The following is a 27,585-nucleotide window of genomic DNA, read 5'->3' on the forward strand; positions in this document are numbered from 1 at the left end:
GATGACTAGTAACCAGTTTAGTGCAACTCTGAAAAGCGTTCAATTATTTCTTATTATGGAAAGCAATGCTATGCTTGACTTCCAATTTGTTTCACAGCAGCGGTTTCTGTAGGAGGGACTTTAATATACTTACTTTTGAACACTGACAAAGATATGGGGAGGAGAACAAAATATTGCAATCTTTCTATCCAAAGTGCTCTTGACTGTCACAGAAAAATTTCAGACACTTTGACACCATGTGAAGATACGAGTTCTTTTGATGCTTACTTCTGTTCTGTTTATTTTGGCTAAATAGAGATATTAATTCAGAATAAGTAATAAAATAAGTAAGTAAGAACAGTCAACAGTATATTTGACCAAATTCATCTGTTTTTCCTGTTGAGTGTGTGCTGAATATCACACAGCAAAGCCCTCTCGTAGGAACTTTTTCCTTTGACACAGTAGCAGAAATATAAACCTTTTCCTTTTGACACAGGAACAGAGAAACACTGGTAAAAAAGTGAGATAACCATTAGCATTTCTCCTTCAGAAAGCTATCTGCATGGTGACAAAAATCACAGCTGGTTCTTGAGGAGATTATCAGCATTTTTGCATTTCAGGGGAGCCTGTTTACTTCCCAAAGCAATGCCTTCCATAGTCCCCTCCCACAAACAGAGAATGATGGATGAGCACCATCCCAGAGGGCTTGCTGGCTCAATAAGCAGGAAAGCAGATGGGAAAAGAGGCAAAGAACGTGTCTGAGGTACCGCAACAGGTACCTTTCAGTAACAAAGAATTCCAGTCTTCTGGTGTGCAAACCACTGCACTAGCCACTAGACTGCTCTACTGCCTAGGAACTGTAAGTGAACAAAATAATTATGGCTTTAGATCAATCAAAATGATGTAAACACTTCATTTCCTTTGGAAAGGAAGAGGGCAATACCTGTATGGCATGATCCTCATTTAATAAATAATCAGAAAAGGAAAACAAAATAATTCAACTTTCTCTCCATATGCTAAAAAGAACTGCCACCTTCTCCCAGTGTAATCCACAATGCTATTTGCATTGACCTCTTCACATCAGCTTTAAAGAAAACAACTTTAGTAGGTCCCTTGATAGTAGCGGATACTCTGCAAATCAGATTAATAAAAGCTTTGGGACAGCTCAGTTTCTCTTGGTAAATACCACCTGAAATGTTCAATTTTTTCTCCCCCCCTCTTCTTAATAAATCAGTGTCCAGCATAGCAAGGAGATACATTCCACTTAAACGGTTCTATTTGTAAGTCATTTTTCTTCCTAGTTATTATTTCATGCGTCTTCCAAAGTTTTGACAAGATTTTATTAACATGTTCCTTTTGAACCTGTTTGCATCGTGAACGTGCATGGAAGGCTGAGTTTTGGGCAACTGCTGTGTAAGTCCTTGACATTAATTGTGCTTTAGGGATATGACCTGCTGGGCAGGACAATGGCAGCAACTTTATTTTTCCTTCCCTGGGTTGAGCATCCTAGCCAATGACGCAGAAATACCCAACTGCCTGATGAAACTCCTCTTGTGGGAAGGAGACGTCTTAACTTCTCTCCTTCATATTAGTTTTCTTGGAACACTGGGGTTTCCCTGCTGATTTGAGAGGTCACGCTAAATCACCAATTCCTGCTTCTTCATGACTGGACGAACTTGTACGATTCACAGTAGCAGCAACTTCACAGAAAGGTAAAAGGCATTTTCAAAATAAGTAATTGATAGGTGTGCTTCTCCTAGCCTAGTCATAGATTGCACAGACCTTCAGCTGACATTAAATAGCCCATGTGAAAACAACAAGCTGGTTTCTACGAGGAGGCACTATTTGCGTGAATAAGGATTTTCAGGGTTGGGCCGTTGGTCAGTCACAGTCAAAATTTACAGCAATTCTCTTCCTGACTTCAGTGTTTTCTGTGTGTAATGAATGTGGCACTTTTTGTTTGAAACGTATACAGCAAGCTTGACAGAGATGTAACAGCCAAATCTCTTTTATTGGTAAAAATAATTTTAAAAAAGCCACATAGGTTGACCTAATATGCTACATTATCATAAAGACCTGCTATCATCTACTTCACATTTTTGTAAAGTAGCATTAGTATGTCTGAGTAAAAGCAGGATCAGACTTATGATGCTTTTTGGCATCCTTCTATTTTTAAACACCTCAATAGTGTAATTAATTGGACACAATTTTAGCATAGGCTCTTATGCTGAGACATTAAGCAAATCAGTGAGCACTTCAAAAATTTTTAAATTAATTTTGTGTATTGATATAAAATTTGGATCTTCCTTGCCTGTTACTCTAAAATATGCACTGCAATGAAGGAGGTAGCTACAAAATACTAGCAGCAAAAAAACAATTCTTGACAATCCATCCCATCAGCTTTTATTCTTTGGATTTACCACCTCTTTTCTACCATTTCAAAGAGCAAGCAATCACCTTCCTAGAAGTACTGCTTAATTTGTAATATATTTCTGCAGGGTCAACCTAGCAATCAAAAAACACAGATACAGTCACTAAAAGCAATTTTTGCCTCAGCTCCTACCAGGAAAGAATGTTTAGATTAATGATTACTTGAGAATCTCTCACTGTTTGTTCTTTTATTTTTTCTGGCATCCACAATTGTTGGCATTTACAATTATCCCAGTCAAATCAGGTACAAAAAAATGGACATGCTAATAATTACAAACCAAGTAATTGACAGTTCTGTTTCACTTTGAGGAATGCAAGCCAATGCTGTTACTTTGAATGGATCTGCATGAATAATCTGTTAAAAAATTAGGTGCAAGCCAGAGGACAGATAAATTTTGCACAAACTCTGCATTCCAATATTCATTTCCACAGGTAGAGCCTGTGTACCCAATCAGCAATCTGTGCTGTAGTAGCAGCTACAGGCTTTCCCCACAGTAAGTGCCAGGAATGCGCCTTTTTCTGCCCCCCATCAGACTACTAAAGGCCCTTGACCTATCAATTTCTAGGCATTTCCTTTAAGAGTTCATATTGTACCAGACTCCAGGCTGAGAGTGAGAGGAAAGGGGGAGATACAGCTCCAGGTTTATTTGTCGTTACTGAATGGCTTACTGGTTTTAACAGAGGGGAAAAGCTTTGTTTAAATTTCCACTGAAAGTAATTAATGGTTATTGACTGGTAAATGAAGAACAGGTGACACTCTGAATTAGAAGATAAATGATCTCATGTTCTAGCGTGATAATGGGTTAGTAATTGCTACAAAGCCGCAGCCTAGTGCGTCCCATCATAATGCTAGATCATGTCCAGAACACAAAGGCCTCTGTGTGAGAGGTATTCAGCCGTTCACCTCCTTATACAGCTGCGGAGTGATTTGGTCCATTTATTCTCTGATGGACTGCACAACTGAGGCAAAAGTTCACCTATTCTCACCTTCCTGTTCACATGCTGAACCACATGACCCATGACATGGCTGAACTGTGATAAAAACACTGCCCAGCTTTGGCTCTCGGCTATCTTTTAACCATCACAAGGTCATATATTTTAGGAATTTTTGTGGTGCAGGAAAGGAAAATCAAACCTTCTTATATTCTTAAATCTCACATTTCTTTGAACTTCTGGATGGGCTGACAGCAAGTCAAGAACTTCTGCTCATTTCTGTCATCCTTTCCTTAATTCTTACCTTGATTCAGTTAACAAAGTGTGGGCAAATGCTGAAAAGGAGGAAAATCTATTATGGAAACAGACTTCGGCTCTCTTAAAACAAGACTGTTCCTTTAATGGCAAATGTAACGAAACATGTTTTTCATATTTGAACTCTTTTTGGCTCTGGTCTAGTGACTCACAAAGTCTAAAGGCAATACTATGTCATTTACATTTAAAGACAGAAACCTAACCATAGAGAGATATGTAGCAACTCTAGCAAACAGACACACTTTTATGATTATGTGGACTAGGATATCTATTCTGCATGCCTGAACTACAGCTTCTGCCAAAATCTTTTCTCTTTCATCTTTCCCTCTTCCCTTTTCTATGTACAAACCCCTGCCAGTAGTAAGAACCAATTTCCAGCATTATATTCAAAACATGAACAAGTCTTCTCCCTGTCCCAAAGTCTTAGCTTACACAGTTGTTCACACCTGCGCTAGTGAAGAGGAAAACCCAAACTGGATTAACATAACCTCCATACAGACTCATTCTGTACATGCCACTTCTATTATGGTTGTGATATTGCTTGTCTTGAGCATCTGGAGTATGTTGTAGCTGCGTTTCACCATTAATTTCCAGTCCAGCATCCCAGTGAGAAAACATTTATTAACTGGGCTGTCATCCATGGATAACAAAGACATGTTAGTCGAGATTATGTTTAACTCTATTTATTTGATTCTTTCCTTTCACTGCCCACATCAGCACTGTATATTGTTAAAATGGGCCTTTAATCAGGTATCTGTCTATTTAAGAGAAAAAGGAGAAATAAATCCAACTTTCAGAGACTTTAAAGTATGACCTATGATTTCTGTTCTAGAAATAAAAGCTGATTTTTCAAAAGAATCAGCAAAATCTTGTCTTATGTCTTATCTGATGCCAGACCCTAAAGAGAGATGGCTGAACACAGACACACAACATGATAAATGGAAAATATTCTTGTTGCCCTCCACAGCTATAGAGCACTTTTAGTCCAACTTCTATAATGTCAAAAAATCTTTTATACACATTTCTAAGTATTAGGCAAAGAACTTCTGACTTTTTGTATTTGCTACATACAAAAAAATTAAATCAAATCAGCAATGTTTACTTTAGGAGACGGAACAGATAGTTGTAGCCCTATGCAGGGTGCATTGTCCTTGTTTCAAAGACAAAGAAGCAGAGACTGGTGAATGTCTAGCTCTACTTACTTATCACTTGTGGAGGGCATGGGTTACCTCAAGGCTGTCAACAATTAGGGACCAATTTCTGAGTAAGTCAGAAAACATTACCACTCAGAGAGACTCAAGAGTACACTATCACCATTTATAGAAATTGTGTTTTTATAGTATTCCATACCCTATTGTCTAGAAGTGGGCAGAAGAATTCAGTGAGTTGGACATGGTGCTCTATAGTGATCCCAAACCTAGCTAACCTGCTGGGATCATCATTGAGAAGGAGAATTGAGCAGTTTGGGCCAAAGCATGATGAGCCTTTACACAGATGTGGCAGCAAGGAGAGCTTTCTCTCCACGTGGTGAGTACAAAGGCCTGGCGAGACTGCTGCTCCTGATGCATCATGAGGCACTATTCGCTTTGTGCCACAAAGACAGGGCTATTGTATCATCTCCCTCTCTGCATTGTCCCAGCTCAATGGCACTGGCGTGGAAGGAAGACGCTCTGCATCTTCCGCACTGTGCGATGTGGGGAGATGTCATGCCTAGACACTTCCTGCCTGCCTGGATGTGAAGTAGTTCCAGATGCCATCGCTTGGCCCCTCCTGACACAACACAGCTGCCTGGCTGTGGTTTCTGAAGCTGCTACAGAAATGACCACAATTGAGAGAAATGAGACTGGGGACACTGGCTGAGAGCTCTGAACCCAAACTGACTTCTAGTTTATCTACTTGTTTACTTCTAGAAGAGCAGAGAAGGAAGAAGAGGTGCTACGCTGGCTGAGTCACCCACATCTGATTGCCTTCTGCAACTGTTAAAAGCATAGGTGTGTACTGGGTGTACCCAGTAGGCATGAGTGTGTTCTATAAGCAGATTATATACAGAGACAGTAATATATACATGTAACATGACAAAGGAAAAAACAAACCTCCTTACTCATGTTCTGTGCACAATATGGACAGAGCACATAAGGCTGAAAAATACTAACGAAGCCCAAGTAGCAGCAGAATAAGTCTTGTGATCAGAGCGAAGCATAAGCTGATTCTGCCTGGATGCCAACATGAAACCATTGGGCCTGATCCCATGCTCCTTACCACAATGGGAATTCAGGCTAAGTAATGACTATTGCATTAGTACTTGTTTCTGACAATGTTATAAGGCAAGGCAGATGCAGCAGGGAGATTCTTGCCAGAGAAAACCACAGGGATGTGCTGCCAGGCCCTGTGATACTCCCAAGGAGACAGTGACAGCAAGAATACGGGAGAATGCATAATCACTGTATTCCTGTGTCCTTTTTCCTCATACGAAACTCTTTTTGTTTAGTTACTCAAAAAGGAAACAAAACACACCCAATAAGCAAGCACTGTTACAGTTTGTATTTGGAAGACACAAGTTCATAACTGAGGCCAATGCCTATCACTGCGGCACGGCTGGGGTGCTTTTCATCAGCTCAACACTCTCCAAAAATCTATGGCAAGAGAAGTTATGTCCATGAAGGGCAGGACACATGCCTCCCTCTCCCCCCGCAGACAGTAACTGTCCTGTTTTCTCAGATCACCAAAATCATGGTGTCAGGGCAGGATCACAGTGCAGCTCAGAAAACCTCCTTTCATGAAAAAGCCTTCCTGAATATCATTTAAGTATCTATCAGATTTCACCAGTTTAAACGCATTTTGATATGCTTCTTCCTTAACAGCTGAAGGTCTCTTTACAAAGCTTTCCTTTCGTGTTGTCCTTTCTACTCACTAACAGGAGACACTGAGTGCTCATGACATTGCAGCTGCTTCCTTTCAGAACAGTGATGTTTGCAAAGCAAAAAAAGTTACATCACTAATAGAAAAGGTAAAAAATTAGAACAGGTTCAAGATGGAAATATTTTCCTCTGAGAGGAAAAACACATTATTTGAGAAAAATGAAGAGAAATTTACATGAAGAATCCCAAGAGAGAAAATAAACAGCAACAACAAAAATCGCTCTTACTGACATATACTAACAGTCTCCTAGTATAATATATCACAATTCACCTGATAAACTTTCTCATAGATTTTCAAAGTTACAGTTGATAAATTGCCACAGAAGCAATCTGAAGTATGCAAGGTGATTTAGTCAAATCGTACAGTTTGGTTGTAGATGTGAACTTCTCTGAGTTGAATTATATTCAGTTCCATAATTTGTTTTTAAGTTAAAAGGTTACAGCTGATATATTTGAAGATAATAATCCAACAATTATAAAGTTACTAAGATAATAAAATATCTGATAATCTCTGTGGAGCATCTTGAAAGAAAACAGTATCAATGTCTTCTGAAACAAAAGCCGTCTCACATCAGTAGGAAATACTAGGAAATACTGTGTAACTTTTCTCTTGTAAGCCCAATTGTTTTACAGTTCTCGACGAGAACTCATGAAATGTTAGTAGGCAAGTTTATTAATAAAAACCACAAGCATTATAATCCAGATAAACTTTAAAGATCAAGCTCTAAATAACCTTCACTGTTAATGCAATATGATGTTTTTCACCCACACTTCAGGTGTATATACTTTTTTTGTTGTTGTTGTTTTTGCTTGTATCACTTGAGTATCAAAATATTGTTCTTTCAATATATGGAAGCATTTGCATACAGTTTTTTAACTTATCTTTAGCTGTTGCTGGAGGCAAAAAGAAAGATGCTTGTTGGGAAACCTCCCTAACAATGAAAATTGATTTAGTCTTTTTTTTCCTGCCAAAATATTTTGAACAGATTTTTAGGACTACAATGGTTTGTTTATTCTTCAAATGGTAAAATTGAAAGTGACATGTGTGACATGAAGTAATTTAAATGAAAAGATACAGAAAGGATGCTTATATGCTCTGTTTCTTTCATTTTAATCTTGGAGGATACTGTCACAATTGCTAAAAAAAGGGCACTTTAAATTCTGTTTAACAAAGAAGGAAAGAAATTAAAAGCTAAATAGAGAAAAATCAGAGGAATTTGAATTACAGAAAATATTTGCTAGTTTTAATCACTCAGCTTTGTATTACATAGGCAAAAATATAGAACAAATACCTGTTTCCCAGGCTCCATCTAGCAGACAGTCCTAAAAGACATCTAACTCAGTTCTCTCTTCCTTTTTTCCCTTCCAGAATTAATTTTCCCTGCTATTTTTATATGAATGAAAGAAAAAATACCTCTTCACAAAGAAACAGGCTCCTATTTAACAGGATTACTCACCACTAAAGTAAAGGGTTGTACCCACGTTGTGGTGAGGGTAGAGAAGTCTTAGGGATTAATGCCAAGAAAGACTGGTTGGGGCCATGATGTAACCACAAGAAAACAGACTAGGATTTCAAGGCAAGTACTGGCATGTTTACTCTAAAAAAATGATCAGCCCCAAAATAACAATCACAATATAGATATCGATCACAAAATGTTTACAGTGCAACATTTGACTATAAAAAGATCCTGCCTTATGTTTCTGACACTAGTGTGTCTTCCATTTCTTCCCTGGATTGCTCAGACACTTCCAGTTAAGTGCATTGTAACATTTGTTTGGGGTCAGAGAAACAGCATGAGCCATGGATCAAAATAGTATCGATCTCAACAGAATCAAAAATTCTGTTGCTCTGTAGGGTGATTTGGGCAATGACTTTAACCCTCCAAATCCCCATTTCCTTTCCTGCCCTTTGGGAGTGCTCTCTTCAGTTTGCTAGCCTCTCCACTTGAGGTTTGTAGGTCTGCAGGGATTTGCACAGTGCCTATCAGAAAAAGGCCCTGCCTTAGGTTAAGTCCCTAGTATTACTGTAAAAAAGTGCTAAGAGCAGCAGAGAACTGCCAGAGTACATGCTTAGAGATAATAAATCTGTACTTCACAATGTTTATATGTGTTTGAGGGTATAATTGGAAAGGAAGAACAATCCATTAAGATAGTGTAAGGAACAGAGTAAGAGTACATTTATGAACATTCTTTTAAGAAACACAAAGAAATAGTATGAATAAGCTAATAATGTATATCTGAATTCTATTTTATCATTTACATTTTCTCTCAAATTTCCAGAATTTGTTTCATGTTTTCGAACACTAAGCCCTTCCCATTTTCTCCTCAGACTGCAACCAGTTTCCTAATGACGCTAGACTCCTGAATAATAATCTAAAACAATTAACTTGAAATGCTAATTATACTGAGGAGTATGTTTATTATTCATTGGGTCCTTGCAGAGTTAGATTTGGCCTTGTATGAATAATCTGTGTAAGTAAGAGTATACTCCATTTAACATATCATTGACATTTTCCTTCTGATTTTAATCCAGTTTTCAGCTCACTGGAGTTGACAATAGAAAATTTTCAACTCTCATTCATCATTAGTAAGAAGACCATGGCAAAGACACACAGCCAGCCATGTTTTACCAACTACCAAAAGCAAAAAGTCACCTCAAAAAGTGTGACTTTTTGAGATGCTAAAGTAATCTCTTTCCTGATTCTATGGATTTTTTTTTCAAGATGCTAAAGTAATTTCATTCCTGATTCTACAGAATTTTTATTTTTCTTTACAAGAACATTTCAGGTGACAACATTTTGGAATTTGATGCTAAGTCCTCTTGGCTGAGTACAGAGACAGAGCGCAACTTTGATGCCTCAGGGATTTGGTAATGTAATACAGAGGGATTTTTTTTTTCTTTTTATTTTTACCTCATGTCACAAGTTCAAATTTAGGCCAACAGTACCCAAAACTGCCACCAAGTGATTGTCGGCTGATGTGAAGAGTCTGGTGGGTTTAACCCCACCTCTAGGACCGACCTCCCCATACCAATTCCCCAGCACAGCATTAGTGCCACTGTTGCTCTGTCCAGGAAGAAGTTCCTTTGTGGTCAGGGCAGATCAGCTCATGGTCCATGCCATCTCAAAACGGGGCATGGGAATTTCAGCTAGAAAAGGTCAACAGTAAAACGATCCCAGAGACCAAAGAATGCATTTTAGAAGTCTGGCTGTGCAGCACAGATGTGAAAAGACAATAGGAAGTTTTATTTTGAACGTGCTTGAAATACATTTGCAGGGCACTGTGGTGACCTTCCCTTGGCTTGTTCTGGTCATTCTAATTCCACCATTATTAGCAATTACTACTACTGCAACCGCTATTAATCACAGTGAATCCTAAGCCAGAGAAAGGGAAGGATCTGCATTAAAACTGCAGATATGGCTGCTCTCTGTGGGCTAGTGTCAAAATGGAATAGAAAATTTTATTCAGTTTGTTCCCAGCAATAAATACAGTCCTGGCATCCTGGATAAACTCTTCACATAACAGCATGTGTTCTTTTATGCACCCTGGGAGCGATTCTATTTAAAGCCATGGAATTGTGGGTGTGAGACTGTAAGCACATCCACTTACCCAAAACAAAATTAAAACCTGTCTTATATTAGAGTCAGGAGAGCTGTTACTAAAAATGCAAACCATATGAAGTTTTAAGTATACTTATGTTTTTTATCTGTCTCTGTGTAGCATATACAATAGACTTTCACTGCCTGAGATGAAGTGCTGACAAGTGTTTTACCATATTATTACAGAATACCCCAGTAGCATTATCACACTCCAACTTTTACTTGCAATAAATCTGTGTGCTACCCGCATGTCAGAAGTCATCAGTCATACCACATCCAGACTGAGTAAAGACCCTCCCTCTGCAACTGATACGAATGAGAATCTTCACTAGGTATTTTGCCATTAAAACTGGAATATCCTCCATACGCCAGACACTAGAAATAACATTCCCACAAACATTACTTGGCTAGGGCCAGAAGTCTGTTCTCAGGCAAATAACAGTGGCACATGCATGAGTCATTACAGAGCACAGCAGATTTATCACTACAATGACATTATCATCCGTTATGTGCCTGTTTCCATGTATAAGTCTCTTTTCTTTCTTTTTCTTTTCAGAAATTTATAACTCTACTGCTAAAATATATTTCAGACTGGGACAGAAAGTGAACACAATTCTCTGCTCTAAATAATTTTTTTCCATAGTACTACCATACGCCTTACTTTAATTGCACAGGTCGAGATTTAGGTCTAGCCTATTTATTAAGTTCAGTTTGGTCTAAGCAAATCATGAACAGACACGATCTCCAGTGTCCTAATCTCAGCTGTGACAATGACTCTCTATGTGGCCTGGACTAAAGCACTTAATCTTACCTCCTACATTTTCCGGTCTCTGAAATTGGAATGATAATATTTATGTGACTAGAGTGCTTTAAGAATGGTAAAGGCTACACAGGCATTTAATGATGAAGTGCATTATTTGTTATGTGGAATTAGATGCCTTTATCTGCACTTCTCTAATGAAAAATGTTATTCTTCTCCCAAAAAGGCAAGAATACAAACTATTTTCCTCAATACTGCTTAGACCTGAACTAATTAAAAAAAAAAAAAAGAAATAAAAAGGGCAAGGAAACCTAAGGATGAAAATGCACAGAAATGATTTTTAGATTACACATTCCAAAACTCAGTGAGCAAGACATTTCTTGAGATACTACACATTTCCTCTGCAGTAACGTGACACACTATTCAACAGATCCAGATACTAATACACAAGCTACAGTGGTTTCTTGGCATCTTTTTCTCTCTTGCCTACCCAACCTTGATCAAATTTAATTTTTCCTCTTTTGCACAATAATTGAGGGAAGCCTGAAAATAAAGTCTTTGATTCTTTTCCCATATAAAATAGGCTTCATCCTGCAAACTACACCTGATTCTGACTTCACATCAGAGTAATTTCATGAATTTCTACAGCTTGACTGTTGATTATATGGATGTAAAACAGGAAAACAGGACCTGTAGGATGTATTAATATAAGTAGCTTTCTAAAATCACAGTATTTTCTGGATTGGGCCCAAGAAGTGGTTTTAAACACCAGCAGGAAACAAAATGGTGCATCAAATGATGAAACAATCACTAAACTTATTACTAAAACTCTTTACTTAGTATTCCTCCTCCTTTCCAGCTTGCAGAAAATGAAGAAATAGAAGGGAAGAGCGACAGAAGGAAATAAAACCATCTAGCTGCACATCCCACAGAAGCATCTAACAAGGGCATGCATGGCAGGCAGACCTCCCTTGAACGCTGCCCTTTCTAGCTGCCACCTCGCCTCGGTCCCCATGCTGACCCCCTGAATCAAGCCAGATGGGATTGGTGGAGATATGTCAAGGAAGTGCTGAAAAGGTGACTTGGGTCTCTGGCAGCCAGTCTGGAGCTAGTTTCTATGTAAAGTCTCTGGGGGTTGCTGCTTCGCAATTTCTCAGGAATGTTTAATTCTCCTCATCCCTTTACTGAGTCTCTCTGGAGAGGTCACGGAGGCCTGTGACATCCCTGGAGGGCACTGCCTAACTAAATTAGCATGAGATAACTTTGGACTCTCTTCCAAACAAGAAAATACAAGGGAGAGAATTTCATTAAAAGCAGAAGACTAGGTGATCCAAGTTAATCCCAGCCCTGAGCTGCTGCAGAAATGTTCTCTGTTTATATTTTGACTTTATTCTCTATGTTACAGAGTTCACTGACTATAATGGAAGCTGTGTTAAGTGCACAACTTGACCTCAGTTGACCAAATCTTAGTTTCATAATAAAGACAAAAAGTGGGTTTGGCGGCTTTAAAGGGTTTGATTAGTAGCTGTTCAGCCTGTGTATGTGTTACTATGTAGGCCACAGAGTAAATGGTAAAAGATAAACACTGATGCACTTTACTGTCTATATGAGCTCTTTAATCAGGAAATATGAACTTTTTAATATGCAACAGTATTCTTCATACATATACATGTGTAGGTTCAGCATTCATTAGCAAAGCAAATACTCCAAAGTTCCAAACATGCATTCTTTTAGCCTTGTGTACACAAAACTTTGTTTAGGTTTCCTCGGTGGAGGAAGGAAAAAACCTACCTCAGGGCTTAAAGAAGAAAAGGAAGATACAGAGAGCATGAGAGCGCGCTGCTACCTGCCTACCCTTCCGCAATAGCACCGTTCTAATGAAACGCAAGGGCAGGGCAATACGCACAGGTAGCTCAACACACCCAGCAATATCCCACATAACCTACCAGTGAGAGATTCATAGCAACTCATACACCAAATACCTTCCAAACAAGCATTTGATTCTCTATACAAACAGGATGTGGAATGCATTAGAAACTTTTCACTCAGGCTGAGGTTATAATAGCTGACTCTAGGGAAACAAGAGTTGGAATAAAAATGTACTGAGAAAACTTTTTGGCCAAGTCTAATCTTTTGGTCTTTTGGAAAAACTGGGTTGGTGAGAAACAGAAATGCATGCTTCAAAGGACTGATAAATGTGTTAATAGCCATAAACTTAGACCACCTAACTTAGTACAATATGAATGAAAACCATGTTATTCTTATAAGCCTGAACTTAAAAAATGAAATCTTACTTTAATATATAAGCCAATACTGCATAACATTGTGTTTTGGATATTTGGGGACAAATTCTTCTTCTGAGATGAAAAGGCGCAAAAATCAATGCAGTTAACCCAGTGTGCTCTCACTTCAGGAAAGCAATATTAGCATGGCCTCCAAGCTTCAGTTTGAGGACAATAATTTGGTAGAAAATGTGATTTCAAGTCTACAGGTCTTGGAGCATCAACAGGATACTCTAGACCTCTCACTTCTGTCATAATTGTATCTTTTTCACTGAACTGCTGTTTTGCCACGGGTGCCATAGGCACACGTACAATTAAAAATCGATGCACACTTTTCCTTTGAGCTTTTCCAGGAGAAGAACTAAATGTCTGTTTAATATGCTTTTTCTAGTTGTCTTCAGAAGAAGAAGAGATATACCAGAAAAAGAAGTTACTCCTGCCAAGGACATGGACTGGAGAAAGTGCATGAAAATCAACTCTTCCTTCCACAGTGAATACTCCTTCCCCCACCCTAAAGCTTGTTTCATCGCTGAAATCATACCTTGAAATCAGGCATGTGGGCCAAAATCCCGACCCCCTGGGGTCAGTCAAGTCTTTGCTATAGACTTCTGTGGGGATGGTATTTCATTCCTAGTGTAGGAGCCTGTCATGGGCAAAGACCCCCCCCCCCCCCCAAAAAAAAAAAGGTGTTTTCCATATAGACTCTGCTTTTCTACTTTTCTGCCCCCTGGGAAACTGCTGCAATTAGATCCCTATTATTATATACTGGAAGGGCACATTTGGCACTGCATTTGAGCTTATGTACTTTAAAAAGTTTATGTACTTTAAAAAAAGCAGAAGGAAATTTTAACTATAAGTTTCTTTCTTCCAAACACCAGACTTTATATATAAACAGTTCAGAGATGCTATAGTCTGGTAAGTGAATAATTAGGAAAAAAAATGCCAGTGAAATATATGATAAGCTGGCAGAGACAGATTGCTAAATAATATTCCTCTCCCTTTTTAATGCCAGAACAAGAGATAACAATTCATATTTGTCTTAAAAAAAAAAAAAAATCAAACTGACTTCAAATGTTTGAATGAGAACCACATGGAAGGCAACCTAAATTTATAGCTAAAGGCTTTAGTCTTTATTGTAGGGCTTCCTGGAAAGGTGCAATTAGGAAAATTAAATCAAATAAACTAAAGGTGTGATTTCAATAAATCTACTTTTAACTGCATTTAACCCATGCATCCTTTGCCAGAATGAAAGCCCTACGCTTTCTCTATCTAAATTCAGGACACTTTGGTCCTGAATACAAGCTTACACTGAGGTTTAATGGAACTGAACTAATCTACCTTAGAAGTTCATTCAGGTGGATTTTCCTGGATCCATGGACAAACCCATTAGTACATAGCACTATGAGGAACAGGAGTATAGTAAGTAATAGACTCTTACAGTTCCTAGTATGAGTACTGAATTTTCTTGCTTTTATTTTGACCTTGCATTCTCCTTGATTAAATTCTACTTCTTCCTCCCTGGTTTTGACTGGATATACTAACCTGTATTGCCCTAACTGTGAATAATGATGTTTTGAAACACTTACTTACCAAATAATCTGTTCTGTGTCCTGAGGAAGCAAGCAAGCGAGTAGTGAAGAAATTCTTCCCATTCCCAAATACAGCACGCATGGAAGGACATAAATGCATACTATGTATCCATGCTCATACATCATATGTGTATCTAAATATATCTGTCAATTAGCCTGTAATATGCTTTTAGATATTTCTGGGGAAAGGCATATCATAAACCTAAATCATTCTCATCATTCTAAGGCTTTTACATGCCAGACCTACATAGTGAGTAGGATTTTGACTTCATATTGCAGGGTGAGAAAGGAAGATGCCTTTTTTCCAGCTCCTCTAGCAATTCAATGCCTGGAGGAGCAACAGGAAAGAAAGCACGGTGACCCCTCTGAACTTAAGGAAGCAGCTGCCAGCTCAGCAGGAGGAGTATTACTGATTGACTGTAGTGCCTACTGTTGGCCCTTAAGTCAGCTTTCTCCTTCTTTTATTTTTTTTACACTCTCTATCCCAAAATTATACAAATGGAAGAGCAAGAGAGAACTTTCAGAAACCGCAAGAGTCAGTTTGTTATTACAATGGGTAGAAAAGTTGCCAAGTTAAAGTCAAGGAAGCAAGGTATAACTTTGTTTAAGATATGATTTACTTATTACTTTAATCTTCAGAAACATTTTGTCTTTTGGTACAGTAATGTTCTTGCTCTTCTAAATTAAACTTTTTAAAAAACATCTAAGCTTGGCAGATATGAAACAAACAAGTCTCATATGTAGAGAAAAATATCTCACAAAAGGAAAATATTCACTTTTCTAGTACTAGTTTTAAAGGTATCTTTGAAAGTCTTCTAGCCAGTTATTGCAATGGAGTTCAGCAACAACTTACTCTCTTCAGCATGAGGAAAATGAAGTCATATTAAAAGAACAGGAAGCAAAATAATCAGATTTGATGAGAAAATTTTTCATTTTCTAACATTAACTTGTGAGGACACCAGGGAAACCAGAACACAGATGACAACCTGATCCGGAATATATGAATGCACACATTTAACCCTAGGCATTACAGGAGTCTCACACATATATGTGGGAAATGTGTATCTATGTGCTCACTGGGCCAAAGACACACAGAGGAAGAAGGCATGCCTACTGCCTGAATTACAGCCAACCCGCACTGAATCACATCAGCTGGTTAGTTACGTTTTTTGTTCAGCCTGTTGTAAATCCAGTGTAAAAAGTACCATCTTAAGATGCTCTCTGACAGAGAGCTGTAAGTGAAAGCATTTCCCTTGTGACAGGTTAAGAGCACACAGAGAATCTGTTATCCCGGCTCAGCCACACATGGCAACTCCTTCTGCCAGCGCAACTTGCGTTTGTAACTCACCCACTAGTGCGTGCTCTTCTTCTGGGGTATTTACAGCTGAGGCCGCTAGGACAGTGAAGCACAGACCTTGGTTTTGCAAATACTTAAAAACAGAAGGAGTACACCAAATGGGATTACTGGTGTACTTCAGTGCTCTGGCTGAAAGCAAGGCCAGAAGCTTTAGCAAACTCAAACCTTTAATGAGGAACTTTAGGCTCTGTAGTTAAATGAAGTTTTATCCAGGACTCGAAGTGAAAGACAGAAGAAGAGGGAGGGAGAGGAGTGAGGGTTAGGATTTTCTGGCATCTGACCTCGGTTTGAAACTGTGTTTCATTTACTTAAACAAAAACAAAACACTCCTCTCAACTTGGGAAATCCCTAGAAAAGCAACAGAAAACTCTTTCAAAAAAACAATTATGGTCGCTAAAATGATGCATCACTTATGAATGGAAGTACTCAGAAGCAAGTTAACTAATTCTTAAGGACAACAGCAAACATGCATCAGACCTACATCTGCTGTTTCATTGGCACTGCTACACTGGCAATTCAGTTATTTAAGATTTGCACTATTTTAACAGAAAGTGGAGTCAAGTCCATTATCTGCATCTGTGATGAAGAAATTTTGCAACAGGACAAGACACAATGGGCAAAAACTGAACCACAGGAAGTTCCTCCTGACTGTGAGGGGGAATTTCTTCCCTGTGAGAGTGACGGAGCACTGGACCAGGTTGCCCAGAGAGGTTGTGGAGTCTCCTTCTCTGGAGATATTCAAGGCCCTCCTGGACACAACCCTGTCTACCATGCTCTAGGTGACCCTGCTGAGCGAGGAGGTTGAACTAGATGATCTCCAGAGGTCCCTTCCAACCTTACCGATTCTATGATTGTGTGAAATACTTATATCCTGTATGAAAGTCTGAGTAAAACCTCAGAATGATTTAATCTGTAAATGAAAACACATTTCTGTAACAGAAAATTCTTAAGAGTAGTAATAGTAATTATAACAACAATAATAATAACATAGCCACACACTACAGGCATGCATTATTGAGCTTCAAAAGGAAGCCTGTTTCTAACAACTTTATGAGTCAAGAATTTTATGATTATCCTGTTAAATGCTACATACAGAAAACAGAGTTCAACAATTGAAAATATGTTACGCAAAATTCCTATTGTTAATTGGTAAATATACGTTGGCTAATGTGTCCCATTTAATGCATCCCAACAGTACATTCATGTGATACGGAAATCAAAATTGTAGCTGATGATAAAAATCAAACAGTCCACAGATTACATTGTAACCAAAAGTCCATTCTTTAGTATCTGGTAAAAGTAACATGTTTATTATCAGTGTCGGGGTGAAAACTTTCCATATAATCACTTTTGAGCACTTCAGTTTCAGAAGTAAGAGGCTAATAAATAAATTTAAATAAATTTATATTTATATTTATAATATAAATATTATTTATAATATAAATATTATTTATAATAAATAAATTTAAACTATGCATTTCACCCCTAGTCACCTCTACTGTTCAGTCAACCAGGTCCACAATGGAAAAAGGTCCTCTCTTTTTAAATATTGAGTGTAAACCAGACACATCAACCAGCAGATATTGTCTAGTTTACTGAAATCAGACTTAGGTACTTATGTGCGCTCTCTGTGCACATGTATGTATGCCCAATAATTCTTGCTTACCAACTGACTCATTTCAATCAAAATATGACAAAGGGACAGCGGTACCAAGAATAGTAAATGACTATAAGTCCTGTGAAATAGAAGGTGCTTAGAGGAGAAAGACTCTGTTAGAGCATTGTGGAAAACGCCTGGATTGAACTTAACTCCTATTAGACACCAGCGAATTCACCCACGAAGGAGCTATTACGAATGCTCAAAACACAGGGGAAACTTTAAGCACAGTTTGCATCTCTTTAGTTACTAGAGACCCAATCACATGTTATACAACGGAGTTGCTTACAGACTGCCTCTTTAAAAAATGAAGTTCAGATCCGCCAGCTTTGGAGAGAGATATAATGCACAGGAACATCATCTTTGTCTTTTTTAAATGCTGTTGGTTCATGTAACAGCTAAATATAATATATGATATGTAAATAATATATTGTATTTAAAATACATATACACATATATTATTTCTCTCTGTATATGCACACCAATGGACAGGCCTTGAATTTACCAGAGCAGTAGAATTAAATTCTGTGCAAATTCCCTACCAGCAGCTCCTGTCCTTTCCATGAAAGTGTGTGGGGTGTTGCCTGGGAAACCCTTTGCCCTTTCCAGTTAGCTGGGTAATGCAGCACTGGTGTCCCAAAGAGTAGATTAACCTGGCAGAGGCTAGGAGCAGAACACTTCCAGTCTGGAAGGCAAAACAATAGCAGATTACTTCCCGCTGGGACAAGGGTTAAACCAGGAAACATGCTGCTGTTCTGTCATTACAGCTCATGCCCAGGTCTGCTGATAGTATCTGCTTGCTTGCGTCTAATTCAAGGCAGGACCACACATTGATGGTGTAGCCCAAAATATAACACTAGGTGGGCACACAGTTCTTTTGATTTTTTAAATGGATTGACACATAGAAATTAGATGGATCAAAAACATGAGAAAATATAAATCACAAAATGTAGCCAGTTCACACTGTTTTTCATTTCCTAGTACTCTCCAATGAAATAGGTCAGAGAGACTACTACCTCCCTTGTATACCGCACCACAGCCCAGGCGTACATAAAGCTCTTTTCGTAACAAACAACAGTCCTCCTGGTTGCACCTGTGGCTCTCACTATGGCACTCAACTGGACTAAGGGAGCCTACAACATTCAGCAGCAGTAAGGAGAGAATAAAAATCTGCCAAAGTCCAACTAAGCTGTCATCAAGGCACTTGTCTTGGATCAGCCCTGATCTCACCAGCAGGCATTGCTACTCAGCTGGAACATAAATTCTTTGTACACATGCCAAGACATTTCATCTCTTAATTGAAGTAAAAATGTCCATATATGTGGGTCTCTAAAGGAAACCATTCCTTCCTTGTGCAATCCCAGTGCACTCCTTCCTAAACACTCCTTCAGCCATGATTCAGATGCCGTAACGCTGCTGAGGAAGAAGGAGGAAGCGGCGCAGCACAGACACCTGCTATTCTGGCTGGATTATTGTGTGCTCTTGGGCAGGCAGTTAAGACATATGGAAACACCAATGGCACTTCCAGTCTTTTGAGTATCATAAAGTTGGCAGATCTTTTCTGTGCTCACTTTGTGGCATCTACTCAAATCACTTTGAAAATTTTTACAGTTGGATACTATATAACATTTTACTATGCAACAACACTGTGCACAGAAAGTATTTATAGAAGTCTTGAGCAGTAAATTATATTGGTCCTATGAAAAGCATTAAGCCATCATCTTTCCATAATCATGGGACAAATATTTTCCTTCGGATGCTGTCTACATGTGTTCAGTTTGTAGCTCCACACTGCAGCCTTCGTAGGTACAGATGTTTTTGCCTTTTGCTAAATACTATTTAAATTTGTTCATATGATGACAGTATTTGCTAAAATGAGTATAATAGTTACGAGGCAATCCTTAATTTATGAATTTTCCATAGCAGGTTTGATGCTTCAAGATAAATCTTCAGTTCATCAGAGCAGTTGTGCATATGCTTATTTTTAAACATACTATTACTCCACCACAATTAAGCAAAAGCCTTAAGTAGATGTCTGTTGCTTGAAGGGCTTTAAATCTGTTGACTTTAATTAGATTTATGTCCAGACTGAAGTTCTTTCCCGAATTGAGGCCTGTGAAATTCAGTGCTTTGAAAAAGGAAGTACAGAATGCAAACTAGGAGAGCCTATTCCAATTATCGTTTTAGTACGAAAAAATATTTTATATTTAACAAGCTCCATATGCACTAGCTATTTAAACCTCACAACATCATCCGTTAATAAGACGGTATGTGTTGTTACCTTTATTTTATATTATTCAACTCCATCGTAAAAAATCTGCTTATAACAAGCCTCATTAATAACAACTCAAACTACAAAAAGCAATTTTTTCCTCATGAGTTACTCGTAGGAAAATGGACAGAAAGACTGATGTAGTATAAAATAATCATATGCATCTTGCTTTCCTAAGTGCAAGCTGTATTAAGTCTTAACCAATTTTCTTTAAAACATACCTTTCAAGTAGTGAACAGAGTGAAGCAATCTTCATAAAAGAACTAGATACTAATCATAATTTCAAATCAGACATACAGGAAATTGCCACACCCTACACCAGTGAACGCATCCAGGTCCCATGGCAGTCTTACTGGGGAGTTTAGATTGTCTATGGGAAATGAAATCATGTGCCAAAGGCCAAGTAAACCCCAAATTAAAACTCAGAGTAATGTCTCCCTGTTGCATTCATAATCCTGCTTATTACCTCTTACATCATTATAAAGTATTCTCAGAATAAAACAACCCACTGCCGTTCTATGTACACCACTGATATGCTATAGGGAGTCCAAGTTCTGCTCCAAAGGCCAAATATTATCCACTCAGTTTTAAAAACTCTGCTCAAGGTCATCATTCATGTCTACGTGGAGGTCAAACTCTTGCACACTGCATGCCATGGAATTATCTGCTGCTAATTCCCAGTTCTGTTTATCATAAACACTCTAATTTGCTTTTATGTATTATATTTTATACAATGACGACAGCAACTACAATCTACATGTTATTATGGAAATAAAGAGTGGCTCTTCACTTTCCAGAAAATTATCACTGCAGTTGCTTGTTGTGGAGTTTCTGGATAGTGTCTTTATGGACACATATGTATATTTTAAAGGGCTTGGTGCTAACTTTTACATGGATATGTAATATCTAGCTTCTTTCCAAAGGTCATGTTCAGTGGTCTCAATTCCCTTCACTGTAATTTGCAAGAATGGGAATTAGAAACTTTGAGGAACTAGTGAAATCACTCACTCAAGAAATTAAACCAAACAATAAAACTAAGTAGCCTGAATACTGTTTAGCAGAAATGTAGCACCTGCAATCCATTACTGAAAGAAGAACTCAGTACCATAAAATATGGTGATCAAGTTTTCAGATAGTACAAAAGATGTTAGCGGAGAATGAAAATAGAGTAAGTTTATTTTCTTCTGGCTTCTAACTTCATTTAGATTTTGTAGTTGGCAGCAAGTCAGGACCAACAGGCTTCCGGCAGGAGGTCATTATTTTAAAACATTAACTCCCATGTTAATGTTTGATTTTGCTAATGTTTAAATTGGGATATATTTCTGAGTAGGCGAATACAGAGAGAAAAAGATCACACACAATGCTTTGAGTTTCTTGAGTAAAACTAGCTAGAAGTGGGTTAAAAAAGAAAATTAAGAAATAAAAACCTCATTTCTTTCTTTTTTTTTTTGTAAGAGACATTACCTGCTTAAAATTAATTGCTACTATTACACTACATCACATTTTAAAAACACATTTAAAAGATAAATTATGTTAGCATAAATAGGTGACAGACACAGTACAATGCCTACAGGTAACTGATGAATCCAGGGTGCAACAGAGATACAAGCTTAGCGATAACAAAAACAATGCATCAGATGTAACAGCCTTTGCTAGATTTCTGCTAGGCCATTCTTTAAATGAGGACTCCTGCAGAAGGTCAGTCCTGATGCCCTGTGCCATCAGAGGTGCAGTGACTTAAACCTGAGTCCCTGACTACAGGAAGCCATCAGAGATCCCACGATGCTTTTCCTGAGAAAAGAGGTATTAACCCCTGGCTGAGTAGTACCTTGGTTAAATAATTGGCAAGTTGGCATTGGGAGGATGGGGGTGCAAAGTTAGATGTGAATCACAAATGAAGGTAGATTGTACAAACAGAAATTCTTGCCTTTTGGCTTACCCTCAAGCTTTGGTGATGATCTCACAAAAATTCGCTAATTAACTCTTTAAAATAAGAGGCTAGATTTTTAAAGAACCTCCACTGATTTCAGAAACAACTAGGCATCAAGGATGCCACAGTATTTAAACTAACAAGTTGGATTTCTCACATGGGACAGGGCACACAGGATACACTGTGTGTAGTACCCTAATGTGCCATATACACCCCCAGTACACCTATCCCATCCTTTCCGTTGTTCGACTGCATCTTATACATTTCTCCCTCTATTGATGTTCTTGCGTAATACTCCTGTCACATTTTAAAATATAGCTCATATATCATCTGATTTTCACATATCTCATAACAGGAAATGTGATTCATATATATCTTTAAGTACGTGTATCAATGTAAAACATCTAACTGTTGCAATAGCACAGTCTGCGTAATCAAAATTTTGGAAAAACTTCAGAGTGTTTTTTTAGAAGCAAAAACAACTTGGTGCTATAATCTTCCAGTAACTCAATGGATTCTCCAAGAAGACTATATCTCTAATATTGATATCCAGCTACTACAGTGATCTTGATCTTTTTTTGCAACAAGGAGAACTTTGATCAGAATTTCACAAAACAAGGCAGCTTGCAGAGATACGCTAAGTTTAGCTATAAAGGATGCTTTGGCCAGATTTCAGATGGCTGATGTTGCTGAAGCAGCCTTACATGAAATCCATTCAACAAAAGACTGTAAAAAAAGCAAATTAGAAAAACTGCTTCTGAAATGACATGGATTATTCCCATCAGTTTAGTCAGTACGATGCAAAATGCAAAGAATTTATATTACACTGAGAAGAAGAAAAGTAAATATAATCATTTTTCTTTTCAGCATCTAAAAGCAAAAATGTAGATTCTCATTCTAGTGTGCATTTGCAAAATGAGGTGACTGTTCATTGTACAAAACGGTGGGAAACTACAAAAGTAAAATTACAAAATAGAGATCAGATAAACACAGAGTACTGTCATTTTTGAGGACTTTAATTGCCAGATGTATGTCATTAACAAACCCTCTCTACTACAAAATAATTGGTTTGCATAAATGTATTTTGTTATCTAGTCAGTAGCTCAATTATTACTTTGTTGTCTTGGGTTTAAATAATGGAAGTGGAAGTATAACTTAAAACAAGAAATGTCTGTCAAGCAGGAAACCTCAAGATACCTTTTAATAATACACCAAGGAGCTGCTTTACTGTGTTGCTTTTTCGTTTGAACTCATAGATAATATCAGCTGAGCAACACTATGCTGTTCTATGTACATTTCCCTCATCACCAGAGTATCTGAAAAGCTTCCAGGAGTTCATTAAGCAACATGACTAACCTCCCTCATTTGTGGTTTGCTCATTCTCTCTCTCATCCTCTCCCCAAGGGGAGAGCTCTGTGTGTGTGTGTGTGTCTGTATGTATAGTGTTTTGGTTTATTGTATGTGTGGCTGTGTGTCTTCTTTTTTTTAAAAAAATTATTATGTGCATGCTACTCTGCATTTATAAGAAAGAGATGCATGGTTTTATCTAATTTCATTTCTGGCTCTGCTAGTCACGTATAGCGAGCGTAACCAGCACTCTTTGCCGTAACTCTTTGTTTCATTACACTCTGTCCTACGATTGTTCTATACTCCTAAAGGACATGCAGCAAACTGGTATGAAATCTTAAAGGTATCTATTAAGTCAGAGAGGGGAAGGGTGGGAGAACAGTCTCAAATAAATTATGTGGGCTGTGCCTTCACAGCTGCAGAAAGGTCGTATGTTTTGTAAAACAAAGTACTATAAAATCTCTTTCTTGACTGTTAATATGGATTATGAGCCTGCCAGAGTCCCCAGTAAGGGTGTATATGGAGTTTCACAGTTTGTCTACTGTGCATGAGTTGCATATATAGCTTCTTTGTTTCCATTACAGCTATGTGAATGTAGACAGTTTTCACATATAAAATGCAGATATGAAAATCTATAAAATAACTAAAGCCTGCCTCTTCCTCTCTATTACACTAGCATATGCAGGGCATAACTTCACTAGCTCAGCGCTCTCTTCTGAAAAAGGAGAAGAGACTACATCTTGGTAGCATATGTGTCATTTTTTTTAGAAGTCCAGACTGAAAGATGGTATGATAGGTAAAGCATTTAAATGAGAGAGACAGACAGTCATAGGCACTGTAGAAAGCTATTTAAATTCTTACATATTCTCCAAATCAGTAAACAAATCACTGTGGATAGCCTCAGCTCCCACAGCCAACATCTCTGATTCCATCACCTCTCTCAATACAAGTTCATTATTCAAGTCTTGCTGTAATTGGATGGTTAAATAGGTAAAAGTGTGATTTTCTTTTACACTATAAAAATGTCCCATACGTCTACAGTGCTTTTCACCAGTAGTTCTTGGAATAGTTCAGAAAAATGAGTATTTATTATTATTTTATTGATGGGGCAACTGAGATAAAGAGAGCTGAGGGGACTTATTCCAACTCAGTCAGTAGGTCAGGGCTGAGGCCAGGGTGAAATTCCAAGGCCTGCACACCCCACTATCGTAGACTGTTGCCAAGGCAATACACTGTCACACAAACATTTGCACTAAGCCTTCAAAATGTGCTTTACAATGAAAGGAAAATCACATTAATGTTGTGTATTTATGTATCTACAAAACTAACTTGATTTCTGTTTTTTTTTTTTTTTTTTTTTTTTTTTTTTTTTTTTAATGGCTAACTTCCATGCATGTTACTGGAGAGCAAGCCCAGTGCCATCTGCTCTCTGATTTCTTTTCTTTCACTCAGAACAGTTCCAGGTGACCAGAAACCCTTTACTCTCAGGCAGAACTAGACAATTTGTAAATAACTGAATATTTAATCACACCGTGAGGACTAAGTTCTGAAGGACTAAAACTTTCAACCCCAAACAAGCAAAATAGGCTGCAAAATTCATAAAAAATACGAAAAAGCAATATTCATAAAAAATATGAAAAAATAGAAAAATATGAAAGGTTCTTTCTAAGAAAAAGGCTCAAAACAAGCCAAAGCTTTGTGACTGCTGAATGCCAGCCTTACCTAGAGGGGACTCTTTGGGGCTTGACTGCTGCTTTGCACAGCTATATGTTCAGAAACAACAGTACAGGGCTAGGTGTCAGCTGTCATTGCAGTGGTCTCACTGAACATTAAAATACCCCCTGAATCAAGCAAATGCAATTTCTGGCATATAACCAGTCATGCAAGGGCTAGTTTAATTCGCCTTCGCCTCACTGCTGCCAGTGAGAGGAGAGAGGGAGGAAAACTGTGCGCCAGTTTTTTTCCTCACAGCGGCTTTCATGCTTGGGACACAGCAAACTGCAGAATTAATGTCACCAAGTACCACAATAAACTCGAAATTGATTTTCTCAAAAAGCAACCACAACACTCTATGATGTCTATCTATTTCAGACAGAAGAACATGCAGAATGTGGCATATTTCTATAAGTTTCCTAATGGTTTAGAAATTTTTGGCTATGCCTTTTCACAATTTGGCTTGTTTTTCAGCTTAAAGCAGTTTTTATTTTACGATATTTGTGTTATCAAGATTGTTTTTAACAAATTTTCTTGGCCAAAATCTTTTTTATGGTTTTAAGCTGTTGCTGATTACCAGAGAAATATGGGTTAAATTTAAGGTAACAGCTGCCTTCTAGGACAAATATGGAGTTTGATACAGAGTAGGTATGATGCAGACTTCCAGTTTTCTGGAGTTTCAAGAAATCTTTTCTATTTCCCCTTCGATTTTTTTTTTCAAGAATGGAGACATTATTGTTTCCCCCACAGCACCAATTGTATCTCAGCCCCTTACACAATGTTTTGGTCTGTATACACTAGTAGCAAGTAGGCCAATCCTATCCTGTAATGTCTGTATCAGACTTTGCACTTAACAGAAAATAAAGCACTGCATCCCTCGAAGGTATTGGGAAAGGATGTTATGGTCATGGTGGAGGTGGGGGGCAAGTACAAAGCCAACTGATTGAGCAGAGAAAGTATGCTGCCATAAAACAGTGCAATAAATGATGCAAGATCAAATCTTCTCGTAAATAAGTACACAGAGAAAGACCCAAAATCCTGCTTAGTTGTCTTCTTCTTTTAAGAAATAGTAAGTTAAATATTGTCCAGACATTTGCTGGCTCGAGCTTAAGGGCCTGTGTGCAGAGTATTCACACTGGGACTCTGCTCTCTTCTCTCAATAACATTATTTCAACTATTGAGTCGTGCTGCCACTGAAAAAATATGCACATTTCAACAAAGAAAAATAAATTGCATTTGTGTTCTCACTTCAACTCCCAGTTTCTTGCTGGAGTAATGCCAGGCCAGTTCTTCAAGGTGCTGACTATCTCCTTCTAGCAAAACAGAACAGATGGGACAGAGAACTAGGCTGGGACTTGGCACTTCAACCTAAACACAATCCAGTCCCATATCAAAGCAAGGCTCTTTTCTCCCCCTACCCTCTCCACCTCATGTGCCTTGGGTTTCCAGAATATGTACATCCCAGTACAGTAGCTAGCAGGGAACCATGGCACACTTGTTTCATACACTGCACCACGTGCTGCTACAGTTTGGACTGAGCCAAGGAAAACAGGGTTCATTTCCCTCTTTTGCCATCCACAACCTCAGAAGCACCACTCCACCTCTTTCAGATGCAGCTCCCCACCAATCAGACCACTAAGTCCCCAATCAACAATTCCTGCTTCATGGGATACGATTGTATACCAAAGGCTCCGCGATGACCTGACATCAACACATCAGACCATACAGATGAGGCTCCACAGCTTGTACCTGTGTGCACGCACCTCATGTCAACGCACTCTGCTACTCCGCCAGCTTTCGCCAGATAGGCACAACCATCACATCTGTAAAAATAACACTAGTGTGTACCCACACAAAAAATCAGTGGCTGTGAGCAGCAGAGAGAGGGTGTGAAATACGAGCTTAATCGGAATTGGGGAGCTGGGGCGGAGAGGGCTACAATTCACATTTGCAGAACACTTTTTGAATACCAAAAGCTTTCCTCTTTATAAAACAAAAACTCTGTTCACTTCAGTTCACTCGCCATGAATAATGAACTGGGGAATTAAAAGCTTTAAACCTGTTAAAGAAGTAATATTAACTTAGGTATAAATATAGTTGAAATAATCCAGACAGTTTTATGACCTTACACCCCCAAATGAAGGTGAAATGCAGAATTCTTTCCCCAGGAATAGTGGTAAACACAGCTAACAGATGGAAGAGCTGAATGGAAATTTCAATAAAGTAGGCCACAAAGAGGCATTTGTAAGTGCAGGGGTGCTCACTTAAAAAAAAAAGGGGGGCTAAAAAATGGAACTTTGTTTTATTTTGATAGAGTGCCAAAACAGTACTGCATTCCTTAAAGAGCAGAATAAAGGATTGAGTTAGACTGGCCTTCTCAACACCTCAGCAAAAGCCCCCATGGGTCTCATTTTGCTAGGATGACTATTTATATGACAGGTAAGGGAATAATTTCGTTGGATTCAGTTACACTAGGCCTCCGCGACCTCCGGGTCAAAAGAGCA

General features: G+C 38.3%; 1 protein-coding gene across 1 annotated transcript in view; it reads right to left on the reverse strand.

The window, feature by feature from the left end:
* The window catches only part of GMDS (GDP-mannose 4,6-dehydratase), a 425,497-nt gene that overhangs the window by 81,973 nt on the left and 315,939 nt on the right, over nt 1-27,585 (reverse strand). The gene's annotated exons all lie outside the window — the stretch shown is intronic.

The sequence above is a fragment of the Rhea pennata genome, chromosome 2 (genome assembly GCF_028389875.1).
Source record: "Rhea pennata isolate bPtePen1 chromosome 2, bPtePen1.pri, whole genome shotgun sequence".
Taxonomy (NCBI): Eukaryota; Metazoa; Chordata; class Aves; order Rheiformes; family Rheidae; genus Rhea; species Rhea pennata.